The sequence below is a fragment of the Lactuca virosa genome, chromosome 1 (assembly GCF_052849685.1).
Source record: "Lactuca virosa cultivar CGN04683 chromosome 1, Lactuca_virosa_CGN04683_v6, whole genome shotgun sequence".
Lineage (NCBI taxonomy): Eukaryota > Viridiplantae > Streptophyta > Magnoliopsida > Asterales > Asteraceae > Lactuca > Lactuca virosa.
The window spans coordinates 82,338,816-82,354,155 of NC_136426.1; positions in this window are offsets into that span (position 1 = coordinate 82,338,816).

The following is a 15,340-nucleotide window of genomic DNA, read 5'->3' on the forward strand; positions in this document are numbered from 1 at the left end:
GCTCTCCCACTCTATTTGTAATCTCTTTCATAATCCCTGTAAACACTGCAAATTATAGTGAATTGTTTCTCGGCTTCCTCCGCCCGTGGTTTTTTCCCGATTTGGGTTTCCACGTAAATTCCTGTGTCTCTATTCTATTTATTTTATTCGTATTACGTTGTGATTATTACGCTTTGATAATTTTTGATCCCATTCCGCATTGAGCTAATATTATTTAAGTCAATTTGGATTCGTCGTATTTTACAACAAATGGGTTTGGGGTCATCATCTTCTGTGGTTGGGAAGTCAGGCAGAGGTGTCGGCGTTGGATTGCCATATGCTTATCGGAGTAAAGAAATGTGAAAGACTGGGTGTACTCGAGAGTGGGGGGGCAGATCCAACCGATATGCGACAGAACCAATCCGTTCTAAGACTTTGAAGGGTCCATAAAACCTTTTGCTAAGCTTCTTAGTGGCTCAGGTCTGGACGGAATGTTGTCGGTAGTCACGAAGACGTAAGAACACCATGTCACCTACGTTGAATTCTTTGTCGAGTCGATGGGCATTTGCGTAGGAAGTCATGCGTTGTTGTGCCCGTTTCAAGTTGTCTTTGATGATGGTGCGAAGGCGATTATGTTCTGTGAGAGTGGCGTCAATAGATGCCATTTTGGAGTCACCCGGTTTGTAACGGTTGAGATCGGGGATCGGTCTTCCGTAAAGAGCTTGAAATGGGGACATGTTTATGGCAGAATGGTGAGACGTATTGTACCAATATTCCGCCAAGTATAGAAATTTACTCCATGACTGTGGTTCGTCACTTGCAAAGGAACGAAGGAAATTTTGTAAGCATCGGTTGACAACTTCGGTTTGACCGTCGGATTGAGGTTGATAGGCAGTGGAGTAACGAAGACGGGTGCCCACTTGCTTGAATAATTCCTGCCAAAAAGTGCTTAAAAATAACGAGTCGCGATCAGAAATTATGCTCTTTGGCATGCCGTGGAGGCGATAAATGGTGTGTAAAAACAAAGTTGCCAAAGATGATGCAGTGAACTTGGATGGTAAACTGATGAAGTGTGCGAACGTGGTGAACCGGTCCACTAGTACCCAAATTGCAGTTTTGCCACCTGAATTTGGAAGATGGGTAATGAAGTCCATCGAGATATCACTCCAAACTTGCGATGGTATTGGTATCGGTTGGAGTAGCTAGCCCGTAAGGTTTGTGTGTCGGGTACTTCGTTTGTTGACAAACTTGACACTCTCGGATGAATGAATGGACTTCGTCTTTGAGCTTTGGCCAATGAAAGGTGGAAGCAAGGCGGCGGACGGTGGCCATGACACCGGAATGCCCTCCAAGGGTAGTCGCATGATATTCATGTAATAATTTGTGACGAACAGTTAGGAATAAACAACTTGTGATAGTGGTACATCAACCCATCGCGAAAGAAAAATGTGTTGGCCCCATTTGTTTTATCCAGTAGCATTGTTTTCAAGCGTTGCCCTTCTGGTGTAGGAAAAAAATGATGCAGCTCTTCTACCCAGGTGGGAAAGCTAATAGCTTGGGCTCTTCAATTCTACTCAATGCGTTCGCCACCTTATTTTCTTTCCCGGGTTTGTAAATTATCTCGAAATCGAACCCAATTAGTTTTGTAGCCCATTTGTATTGCTCCGGTGTTTGAACGACTTGAGATAACAGATGTTTCAGGTTGCATTGGTCTGTAAATATGTGAAAACGTCTCCCAAGTAAATATTGTCTCCATTTCTTAACGGCTTCTGTGATGGCGAATAGTTCCCGAACATAAGCTGAGGCGACTTGCATGCGGGGGCACATTTTTTTGCTGTAAAAGGAGATCGGTTTGTCATGTTGGGACAACACTGCACCAATGGCCAGAGTAGACGCGTCTGTGGTAACATCGAAAACCTCTTCAAAGTTAGGAAGAGTAAAGGTGATGATGTCGGACATTGCTGCCTTGAGGTTGGTGAAGGATTGTGCAGCGGCGGGTGGCCAATCAAACTGTTTCTGTCTTAAGATGTCGGTAAGAGGGGACGCGATTTGGGCATAGTGACGGATGAACCGGCGGTAGTAACCGGTGAGACCCAAGAATCAGTGTAAGGTCGTGAATGAGGTGGGTGGCGGCCAATCTTGAATGGCAGATATTTTGTTCAGATCTGCAGTAACACCCTGTGCCGAAATGATATGCCCTAAGTAGTCGATGGTAGAGACGCCGAACGTGCACTTAGATTGTTTAGCATGGAATTGGTTGCGAGCAAGGATGTTCAAGACATGAGCTAGGTGGTGATAGTGCTGTTCGGTGGTTGAGCTGTAAACCAGGATGTCGTTGAAGAAGACGAGAACAAACTTTCGGAGTTCATTGCGGAAGAGATCGTTCATTGTGGACTGCAAAGTAGATGGCGCGTTGGAGAGGCCAAAAGGCATGACTAGAAACTCGTAATATCCGTCTACTGTTCGAAAGGCGATCTTGTGGGTGTCGGATGGTGCAACCCGTATCTGGTGATAGCCGGATCGAAGATCGATTTTAGAGAAAATTACTGCTCCGTGCAATTCATCGAGCAATTCATCGACAGTGGGGATTGGGAATCGATCTTTTATAGTGATGGCATTGAGTGCCCGGTAATCAACGCAAAAGCGCCATGTGCCATCTTTTTTCTTGACGAGGAGAACCGAAGAGGAGTAGGGACTTTGACTAGGTTGAATGATACCATCCGTGAGCATCTCTGAGATCAAAGTAGTCATGACTTGCTTCTGATAATAGGGATACCAGTATGGTTTGACATTGACCGGAGCTGAAGTGGGTGAAGTGGGTATGTGGTGGTTTTGAGATCGAAATGGAGGTAAGTGTTTGGGTTTATCAAATACGGATGAGTATTCTTGAAGCAGGTGGGTGATGATGGTGTCAGGAGTTGAAGGTATATTAGGTGGAAGAGATGAAGGTTCTCGTCCCATTTGAAAAAAATAGCGTGAAGAGAAGCCACATTCTCTTTTTGTATTAGGTTTTTTAGATGTAGGCTAGTGACTTGTTTAGATAAGGGCTCGCCTTGGAGTGTAATGGACTGCTGGCCCACTGTGAAGGCGAGTTTAGGTATGGAGAAATCAGCCACTATGGGACCTAATGTGCTTAACCATGCAACCCCTAATATGAGGTCATCGCCCTCCACCGGTAGAACAAAAAAGGGAATCGTAAAGGGGGTATCCGCCAGGTAAACGACGAGGTCAGAGCATATACCCTGGCATTTGATTTTATCGTCGTTTCCCACCATCACCGAGAATTCCGGAATTGGGTCGGGTTTGAGGTTGCACATGGCGACGATACGAGGCTGGATTATATTTTGGGTACTTCCACAATCAATGAGGATCGTGACTGGTTGTTTGTGGATGTAACCGGTAATACGAAGTGCCTGTGGTGATGATAAGCCAAAGAATGTTGCCGTGGATAAGGAGAAGAAGTGAGATTCATGAGGGTGGGGTCAATTTCGGTAAGGGTTACGGAATCGTTACCCGGGTTTCTGTCGTTACGTTCTTCATTATCCACAATTAACAAAAATTGTGGGGGGTTGCATTTGTGACCTGGTGTATACTTTTCTGGGCAACGAAAACACAATCCTTAGGCTCATCGTTTTTGCCCTGGAGAAAGTCGAGTGAAGGGTAGTTTGGGGGTCATCGGGGTAGGGAGGAGGGCCGTGGTGGGTGTCGTTGTGGCTGTAGAATTGGGTTGTATGGTGGTGGAAGTGGAAGCCACAGAGGGAGAAGTGTAAGGTCGGGAGGAGGGAAAACGAGAGCGAGCCATTGCGTGTTTGTGTTCTACTAGTTTCGCAAGGCCATAGGCTTGGTGGAGTGAGGTAGGGTGGAGGACGGCTAACTCATTCTGGATATCTGCCTTAAGGCCCGAGAGGAAGCAATTGAGGAGGACATCGTTATCCAATCCGGTAACATAATTGCTAATTTTTTTAAACTCTGTTTGGTAGGCGGCGATAGTGGTTGTTTAGCGGAGTTTGAACAGTGTAGCCTGATGATTCTCATATGTTGACGGCCCGAAACGGAGCTCAAGTTGGCGTGAAAATTCCGGCCAAGTCCCTAACAGGTGGTTAGTGGATAAGTGCTTATACCAACTTAACGCGTCTCCCGTAAAGTAGAAGACAGAGAGGGCCACCCGTTGATTGAGGGCGACCGAGTAATACTCGAAGTAGTTGTTTGCTTGGAACAACCAATCTAGTGGGTTGGTGCCATCGAAGTTGGGGAGAAGGATTTTTGTTGCTTCTGTGAGTTCCATGTAACAAACGATGTGTAATTAGCTCCGGTCTTGGCTTCATTGGGTACTTATGCGGATTACAATCAATCATACCTAGTTTTTCGAGTATGGATTTTGCATAGACTGTTTCTTTTAAAGCGATTCCCTCCTTATGTTGACTTACCTCAATCCCAAGGTAATACGATAATAGCCCAAGGTCACTCATGTCAAACTCGTTGCTCCTTTTTTGTCTGAACAACTTTACATCATCAACACTATTTATAGTGACAATTGAGCCATCCACATAAATTCCAATTATAAGTAAATTCCAAGTGTTAAACAATACTTTTCAACCACTATGTACAGACAGGGGAAGACATGAAACACCGAAGGGCAGGACCATTTTGGCATTATACTTCTCAAATCCAACAACCCTTTGTGGCCCTTCAAACCAGATTCCCCGTACCGCAAGTAGTTAAAATATATTATAATAACACTTTATAAGTTCATAATAACAATATGGAACTTAAACATAAGTTATACTTAAAGTAGGGTAAACATAACTCACTTACTAGGAGGTTTGGCTAGGAGTCGGGCTCTGTAGGGGCAGAACTTCCAAGCTGAAAGCTCTTCTTCTCGGAACCTTCTGGCGCTCCGGGACTCACCTCTAGCACTTAGGAAGTACTAGGGAAGGGGAGGGATAGTTTTGGAGTGTTGAGAGAGAAAGAAGGGTGAAGGTGTGAATGAAATGGATGATTTGCGCTTCTATTTATAAGCTGTATAGGGCCTCTCACGTCGTGAGACATAGCTCTCACGTCGTGAGCCTTGCATAGGCACCAAGGCGAAGCCTGGTGCTGACACGTGGCATCGGACACAGGTAAAACAGCCAATTTTAAAAAATTCATAACTTTCACATAAGAGCTCCATTTTTTACGTTCTTTATACTCTCGTGTAGGTATTGACAAGATCTACAACTTTCATTTGATCTCATTGGCTAGTTCTTGACCGATTTTAAATTTAACAGTCTGAGAAGATTACACTATTAACGACCGTGTAAAAGTCATAACTTCTACACACGGACTCCGTTTTTTATTGTCTTTATATCTTTTAACTCCTATTAATGAGATCTTCAATTCTCATTTAGATCATTTGGCTAAAAATCGATCGATCTAAAATTCGATTTTTGGGTTGTGCACTGCTATTCTAAATCTTAGAAAAATCATAACGTCCTCATACGAAGTCAGATTTAGACGTTCTTTTTATGCACGCTCTCAGTTTAACATATACTACGACTTTCGTTTATATTGCTAAGGCTAAAAAGTATTCTATCGCAAACTCACTTTTTACGCCACACAACGTTGTGCCAGTTTTGTCGCAAAACTTCGACAGGTCATAACTTCTTCGTTATAACTTGCATTTCAGCGTTCTTTATATGTACGAAACCCTTGTAACATATACTATAACTTAGTTAAGATTATTTATTCTAAATAATATTCTATCAAAAAGTCATTTTTTACGCTTATTGTCTCCAAATTGACTATCCTGAATCTGCGGGCGTTACAATTATCTTCCCCTTAGGATGATTACGTCCCGGAATCATCAACAAAATAGGCTTATTTTTACATCAAGCTCTTCTTCTAATTCTCCATCATGAAAGGCTTATTTTTACATCAAGGTGATGTACAATTCAACCATTCTTAGCTGCCAAAGCAAGTAAAATACGCACACTTTCCATTCTAGCCATCGATGCAAAAACTTCATTGAAATCAACTCCATGTTTTTGCACATAGCCTTTTGCGACTAACCTTGTCTTGTGCTTCAAGATATTTCCATTTGGATCTCTTTTTATCTTGAAAACCCACTTGAAACCACTGGGTTTTCTTCCTTCTTGCAACTTTAACATCTTCCAAGTTTTATTCTTCTCGATTGCACTTAGCTCGCTCTTCATTGCATTTGCTCATTCAACAGTTCCTTTTGCCATGGAATAAGGTGTGGGTTCCTCGTCATCATGTAACAACAAAACTTCACTACAATCTTCATATATATTAGCCAATGTGCGAAATTTAGGTGGAGCTTCGCTTGTAGCTGAGGTTGAGCTAGTTTCACTTTCATGGGAAGATTTTGGACTTGATGCAAAACTATGTAGAATTTTAGGTGCATCATTATTTAAATTGTTATTGTCTTTATTTGAGTTTTCGCCATATTGATCGCCATTTCAAGGGGAGTTTTCGTCGAGATATAATATATTGAATGTGAAGATTTCGTTTATTGTTTGTTTGAACTTTGTTGCTTACCCTTATTCCCATGTTTTACTTTCTTCGAAAATCACACCTTTACTTACTTGAATGGATCTTGTATCAGGATCAAGCAGTTTATACCTTTCGAGCCTTTTTCTATCTCCAAGTGAACTAGCTTTTTGCTACAAGCTTCTAAGTTACTCAAATGCCTTCCGACTATCCGCATGTGTGCAATGCAGCCAAAAACTCTTATATGATTAATTCATGGATGTCTTCCGGTCAATGCTTCATATGTTGTACCATCTTTGAGAGCTTTGGTGGTTACCTGATTGAGAATGTAAATTGCATGAGTCACTTCCTCACCTCATAACATATCAGGTACGTTAATGCTTTTCAAACGACTTCTTGTCATCTCTACAACGGTGTGATTGCATTGTTCCACAACTCCATTATATTGTAGGTATTAGGGTGTTGCATAGTGTCTGTTTATGCCATTTTCTTTGCTAAAAGAGCTGAATTTATTTGAAGGAAACTCACATCCTTGATCTTAACAAAGTGTTAAAATCTTCTCACCGGTTTCCCCTTCGACTTTAGTTTTAAAAAATTTAAATACTTGCAAGGCTTCATCCTTATTTTTCATCAAATATGCCCATATAACTCTTATATAGTCATCAACTAGCAACATAAAGTACATGTTCCCTTGTTCCCTATTGGTGTGGGTGGCGAGATACGACCACAAAGATCCCTATGCACGGGTTCGAGTCTTCTTTTAACTCTAAAGGTTGTTTGCGTGGGGTATGGTTTTCATGTTTGTTTTTCGGCCAAACATCCTTCACACGGGATGTTGGGGTTATTGATCTTAGGTAATCCTTCCACAATATTTGCATAAGACATATGTCTAAGGGTTGAAAAACTTACATGGACCAAGCGATTATGCCATAACCATGTTGGTTCTATAGTTTCGCTCAGTAGACAGATGGCCTCTTCTTCTTCAAGCGTAATTTTTTATAGGTGATTTTTAGATTGCAAGACTTTCATCAATAATCTTCCCTTTTCACAGTGAACCCACAACCCACATGTAAGTACCATACATTAGAGATGCACACAAAAACCGGTTTCACTATTCAAAATCGGAGGGTCAAAACCGGTTTTGACCAAACTGGATCGGATCGGATTTAAAACCGGATTTTCATTTGGATCGTAATCCTATATTCCAAATCGGATTTGATACCGGATCGTAAACCGGATTCGCTAAAAACCGGATCCAAATCCGCCCCAAAATCCGCTTAAAACCCAGTAAAATTGGTTTAAACCGGATTATAATCGTATTCGGATTTTGATTGGAACCGGATCAGATTTTGACCGGATCGGATTTTGACCAGTTTGGTTTTTGACCGGATCGGATTTTTGATGATGTAAGCGAAACCGGATTTGATTCGGATCGGATTTGGGTTTTGTGCATCTCTACCATACATAACGATTTTGTCACCATTTTGAGCAAATTGTCCCAAACTAATAATATTGTTCCAAAGTCATGGTATAAAGTATACTTCCTACAGTTCTCGATGTTCTCCATTCTTGCATTTAAAAACGATGAAACCCCTTCCTTATATTCGAACTCTAGACCCATCCCTAAATTTGACAAAGCCTTTAATTGAGGTATCAAGTTTTTGAAATTTATCTCTTTCATCCGTCTTGTGGTTGCTAGCTCCGTTGTCAAGGAACCATACTTTTGATTGGCTTGATACTCTTTCCTTTTTTTCTTAGGGTTGGGTTTACTTTTTCTTCATTTAGCATGACTTCATCTTTAACATCTTCACTCTTCCCGGCTGCATGTAAGAGGGCTGGTTCGGCATCATTGACTTCTCGGGTTAGATTTGCTTCTTGAATCCTTTCTCTTCGTGGGTTCTTGCATCTAGAAGCCTAATACCTATATTATCGGCAGTTATAGCACTGTATCTTGCTTTTGTCATATTTTTTTAGTTTTCCTTTGCCCCTGACTTCCTCTATTTAGGTGATTCTCACCTCTTCCACGACCTGAGTTGTTCCCATTACCTCTTCCACGGCCTGAATTGTTCCAATTACCTCTTCCACGGCCTCTGTTAGGTCATAATTTATGGTTTATACTTTTTTTTCTAAGCCTTTATGGTTTTCAGTCTAGGGCCGAAATCCCTATGAGTTCCTTTATAATTGGACCGAAATCTCATGTGATTTCGGTTGGGCTTAATATTGTTTTGTTTAGGTTTTGGGCTTGGGCTTGGTTATTAGGTCTAGGTATATATAGTGTTATTTATGCCTTGTATAGGGAGTTGGACGTTCAAGGGGTTGCTATATTGCTTGGAACGAGATCTGGAGAAAACTAGAGAGAAAACGAATTGTAATCGGAATCTTATGTACCGGACGATTAATCAATATATCGCGTGCATTGAAGATTTATTTTGTGTTCTTATTCATATTATATCTTGCGTTATACACTTTGATTGGGATTCCACACCATCAAAGTGAATCTGATTGATACGTAGGAGAATTCGGGACTTACAAGTGGTATCAGAGCTTGGATATCAATCAAATTGGCAAGATTTTAATAGTTTATTGGATTTTTTCTAGGATTTCTTGGTGTTTTTATTTATATTTTATGAATTTTTGGCCATTGTTCTTCGTGTTCTTCATATTTTTTGAGTTTTGATCGATTTTGGCCTTCAAGATTTGAAAATCTCGTGTTTTTGGCAAGTTTTGGGCATTTTAGGTAAATATTTGTGAAATATAGGCGGATTCCCTCGGTCTCGATCAAACCCTAGGCGGCCAGCAACGTTTCCGGAGTTCAGAAGCGATTCCGAACGAGGGTGTGGTTCACTGTGCGAAGCGAGGTTCACGGAGCGAAGGTTTACGGTCCGCTGTTTCCGGTCTCGCACGTTTCCGGTCTAGCAGGTTTACGGCTTCGCAAGTTTTCGGTTCAGCAGCCTCGTGTTTTCGGATTTCAGCGATATCTTCGGATTCAGATCTTCAGGCCTCGTATCCTCGGCTATAATTTCGGAATTTCACTATTTTGGCTTATTTTTGGTCCTAAAGTCTCGGTTTTGGTCAAATACTTTCGTTTTTGGTTAAATACCCTCGTTTTTTGTCAAATACCTTCGTATTCAAAAAAATACCCTCGTTTTAAAGTCAAAATTCTCTCGTTTTTGGTATTAAAATTTTGTTTTCGGTCTAGAAATTTTTGTTTTCAATCAAGGTTATTTTTTTTTTGGTCAAAAGGATTAACTTTCACTTTTGACTTTCAAATTTGACTTTTGACCTTCAAGTTTGACCTTTGACCTTTGACTTTCACGTTTGACTTTCTTGTTTAAATTTCAAGTTTTCACGTTTAACTTTTCAAGTTTGATTTTCAAGTTTGACTTTCGAGGTTTCAAATCAAAGGGCATTTTTCTTGGCTTCACAATCAGTTCTACTTTTGGTAATTACTCTTTTTGGTGAATAATGAGTTCTTCAATCACCAAGGTTAATGAAACTTCCTGTTCTCAAGCCTGTAGTGATACAATTAAATTTCTTCGTGATCAAGTTGATATATTACGTAGAGAAAATGAGGACCTTAAATATGAACGATATCAGAAAGGAACAAAAACCCTTAAAAAATCAATTAGAGGCCAAAATCAAAGACTTTAGAAAACTTCAAGAAGAATACAGCACAAAGTGTGTACGTTATGATTATGCTCAACAAAAAATTGCCGAACTTGATGCATTAAAATCTAAATATAAAGATGTTGAATTTAACTTTAAGAAATTTGACGTGTCAAGTGAGGTAGTTGTGTCCATGATAGAAAAACAGTTAAAATTTAAAGATAATCAGAATAAGGGTATAGGGTATCACAGTGTTCCACATCCGTTCAATGATAACTATAACCTACCCCTTGAAACCAATGAGGTAAAGACATCTGCTCAGTTTGGCCCGCCCCCTGTATTAGCTTCAGTTAAGACTGAACAATCTGGCCCGACTGAGAATATTGAGGTGAATGATACTAATGTTTCTACCTCATGTGCAGAGCAGGTCACTGTGCAAGATGGGCATGAGCAGAACACAAATAACTCTTGTTCTGCTGAAAATGATTCAAAAACTTGTGATAAGGTGAGCAATTCTAATTCTTTTACTTCGTGTGAAGATAAAGAAGTAGTGCAAGATGAGAGTAAGCAGAACAAAATCAATACTGAGTCTGCTAAAAGTATTTCAAAAGCTTGTGATGATGACACTCCCGTTGTTGAAAAATCCAAGCCACAAAAGTCTATCAAGCAGTCTAACAAATGTTCTTGTGCTTGTGCTTGTGGAAGTTCTTCGAAACAAACTTCTATTAGACAAGGACCAAGTCACAACCTTATCAATATGAAACGACAGACTCGCTTTAACTGTGGGACTCCCGATCACATTGCCAGAAATTGTGCACATCGTTTGTATGTTCCTTACTACAGACAAGGTTGGCAGAACGCGCCAAGAGGGAGATCCTCTAAAAGAAACCCTTCAAGGTCACAATCGTGCAATTGTGACTGGAATGCGAAAAAGGCCAAGAATCAAAATCCTAAGGACAGGAAGGGAATGTCTGACAAGAAGCCAAATTCAAGAGATGGCTCAGTTAAATTAAGATCAGTTAGTTCAAAGTCATCTCGGCGATCGGTTTCAAGTTCTAAAGCTAGCGATAAGGCATCCATCCGATCAAACAAGAAATGGGTTAAACCCGACTACAGATGGGTCCCAAAGGTTCACACTCCCAAATCATCTAATGATTCTAACATTTCTTCATCTTCTGTGTCTGACAGACAGGATATGTCATGGGAGAGAGTACCTTGCGTAGATGAGAAAGGTCAACCCAGCTTCAAAATGGACTGGTCCCAAAGTCCAACTAATACCCCACTCTGTGCTGGAGTAGTCATGGAGGAATATCATCAGACTTGAGTTTGTTGATAGTGGTTGTTCCAAGCACATGATAGGAGACATCTCTCAACTGTACAACATTCAGAAATTTAACTGAGGGTATGTGTCCTTTGCGGGAAGGAAGAAAGAAAGGATCACAACTCGGGATCGGTCTTAATGGCGTGTTGCATTCTAAATATGTTAACTTCGTTCCAGAATTATATCATAGTTGAGTCTGAGTTCATTACTACATCTGCTTTCTGTTATCAAGTCATTTGAATGTGTCTTCAATTGTTGACTTACGGTTTGAATTCTTTCGATACTCCTGAGTTTTATTCAAATGATTCGTTTCAAAGAAAAAGAAAATTTGTTTGGATTTGCGCATTTGTTATATTTCTTCCCCATGCACAAATTAAGGATGAGAAATTAAAAATTAAAAATTAAAAATTAAAAGTTAGAAAATCAAAAATTCAAAAAGATGTTTTCTTCTGTAAGTTTCTGTTATGTACATTTTGTATTTTATTTCTGTTTTTGATAAATTTGTTCATATTTTATTATATGCACAAATTTAGGGGGAGAATTAAAAAAATTAAAAAAATAAAATTCAAAATTTACAAAAATATGTTTATTTCTGTTTTTATTTCTTTTCATAAAATTCAAAAAAAATATAAAAATATGTTTTATTTTTTTTCAGAAAAATAAAAAAAAATCGAAAAACATTATTTTGAGCGTATTTTAATTTTTATCTTTATTCTTAGTTGCTTTATTTATGTGCTAAGTTTAGTTTTATTTTGTTTTTATCTCAAAAAATTTTGTCTTGAAATGTGAATTCTTAAGAAGAAGAGACTCAAGGAGATTATGTCAGAATATTCTGAGCAAGGAGAAGATACTTGAAAAGGGGAAAGGAATTGACGGAAGTTTCAAATGCAAATGATAGATTCTTTCATATTGAGACATATACCAGTCTTGATAGGAGTCTTCGCATCAAATGTTAATGATCAAAAGTCATTTTCACCATGACTGATGTGAAACACCCAACCATTCTTCACCCATATCTAAATTTTCTCCATTAAATCACTTCCACGTACCGGTACCCCTTGAGGTTCGAGTATAAAACAACTCGGTTGACGGTTACCAAAAAGTCTATGTTTATGATCTTAGAAGTCATTGTCACCATGATTCTAAGTGAAACCCAAAATCCAAAACCCATCAATTTCTGAATTGACGGTGAACATTTTAATGTTCTAGATATTTTCACCAATGAAATTGACGGATAATGGTTCATACCTGGTGTGACACTGTGCAAAATGTCAGTTAGGCAGTTTCTTTCTAAGAACTGTTGTATTTAAGGAATTGAAAGTCTGAAACTGTACAAATTGTCAAATTGGTCTTGTCAGCCTTCTTTACCTAAGAGCTGTCACGGCACCAAGGCGATTCACCCAACAGGGAAACAGATATTGTTGAACGTCTCGCCAAGGGCCAAGTTAAGTTGTTAACTTGAAAAACTGTATTGAGATCTTTGATCTAGGATATATAGGGGCTAACATCAAAACTAGCCACGAGTGGTTCTCCGATACTCAACAAATCGCAGTGCGTTCCTCCGAGTTCACACAGATACTACGAGTAGTCTCTTTCTGAGCCAAGGCTGGGTCCTTGAACAACTGTGGTGAGAAGGATCTTTATGATTCTGTGATCCATAGGGACTTTTTAGTCAATGTTTACTATTCAAGACACATCGGTGATTGTTAAAGAGCATCCATTCGAAGGAACAAGAAGTGAAGATTGTTTCTCAACACAAATCTTTCAACCCCAGAAGCAAGGTGAAGCTGTATTTGAAGATTATGTGACGAATTGCATTGAAGTCTCTTCAATCGATTTGCTGCTATCTGTGAACCAGCTGAAGTGATCCAGAAGAATTGGTCTCTCTGTTATTTTCTTTGAAGTGTTTCAAAGCTGAAAGTGCTGATTTTCAAGAATCTTTACAAGAAGCCTCTACACCCAATGTGCATTCAAAGTCAAATTCTTAGAAGGAAGTCCAACTACTAAAGATGAATTTATTCATGAAGATTTATATGTTCATCTTGAAGTTGTGAAGAAATCGAAGACAAAAGTTGAAGCCAAAAACAAAGCGAAGATCGACAAGAAAAGAAAGCTACAATCTATGGGGGAGTTTGTTAGGTCATAAGAAAAGAAAGCTATAAACCAAGGGGGATATTGTTAGGTCATAATTTATGGTTTATACTTTGCTTTTCTAAGCCTTTATGGTTTTCGGTCTAGGGCCGAAATCCCCATGAGTTCCTTTGTAATTGGACCAAAATCTCATGTGATTTCGGTTGGGCTTAATATTGTTTTGTTTAGGTTTTGGGCTTGGGCTTAGTTATTAGGTCTAGGTATAAATAGTGTTATTTATGCCTTGTATAGGGAGTTGGACGTTCAAGGGGCTGCTATATTGCTTGGAACGAGATCTAGAGAAAACTAGAGAGAAAACGAATTGTAATCGGAATCTTATGTACCGGACGATTAATCAATATATCGTGTGCATTGAAAATTTATTTTGTGTTATTATTCATATGATATCTTGCGTTATACACTTTGATTGGGATTCCGCACCATCAAAGTGAATCCGATTGATACGTAGGAGAATTCGGGACTTACAGCCTCTTCCTCGTCCCCATCGGTTGCTTAAATTATTCAGTTGTTTGTTCTTTGATTCTTGCCCGTTTGATTGCTTCTTGATTGTTTCTGACCATTCTTCATGGGTTAAGAGCAATTTCTTCTCGTCTACTTCTTGATGTACTTGAATATGCACTTTGTGTGCTTTGAGTCTTCCAACGACTTCTTCAACTGTCATTGTATCAAGATCAGCAAATTGTTCAATTGTTGATGCAATTTGAACAAACTTAGAGGGAACTGCTCCTAAAATCTTCTTGACCATGTATCCTTCGTCCATGGTATCACCTAACGCTCGGGTGTTGCTCACAATGTTGCTGATTTTTGCTGAAAAATCATCAACCGTCTCGGATTCTTTCATGCTAAGAATCTTAAATTCAGCCTTTAGTGACTGAACTTTTGTCGTTCGAACTTGATCTGCACCTATATACATAGTCTCGAGTGTTTCCTACGCCTATTTTGTTGTTTGCTACTCCGCTATCGACAAAATGATTTCTTCGGGGATGACTTGGTAAATCGCTGCCATAGCGATCTTATCCTTCTTGACACCAACCGCATTTTGGGGATTTTTAGGTTCAGTAGCATCCCAAACCTCCCATGCTTGCATGAACACCTTCATCTTAATCGTCCACGCAACATAGTCTCTTATGAGCACTGATTCCAAGTGATAATTAAGAAAACCCTCTGGTTTTTAAGAGATCCTTGTTTATTGTTGAATACTTGATTAAAGAAAACAGGGCAAAACAGGGGAAGGAAGAAAAAAACGCGTGCTGAGAAATACTTTCTGGAAAAGAAACTTTTATTGTCGAATACATGATTAAATAAACATAAAACGATTCCCTTATTTATACTAAAACAGATGGTATCCTAAACTAACACAAATAATGCTTAAAAGGAAAGTTTCCATAAAAAGTTTCCAAAATGCCCCTGAGGCCTAATTCCTGAATTACGCCAACAATTTCAAGTAAATGAGATATTTTCTGTTTTGCAGCTTTTTTCTTACATCTTTTGTGAAGAGTTTTGGTAAGTCAATTGAGATTATACCAAAGTTGAAAGAAGTGGATGGATTTAACCATGAAGAAGAATTGAACTTTATGATATTTGTTTTCTCGTACTTCCATGAACCTGTGTCTTATATACTTCCATAAATGATAAATAATTTTGAGTTTTTATCTGTTATTCAACCAGAAATAAGATTTGACCTATTTGTCATGTGTGAGAGTCTCGACAAGAGTACTTCAGTTAGATATATCCAAGAGAGAATCCCAAAATATTGATTAAAAAATTTTGTTAGTCTATATGTTAAGTGGCACT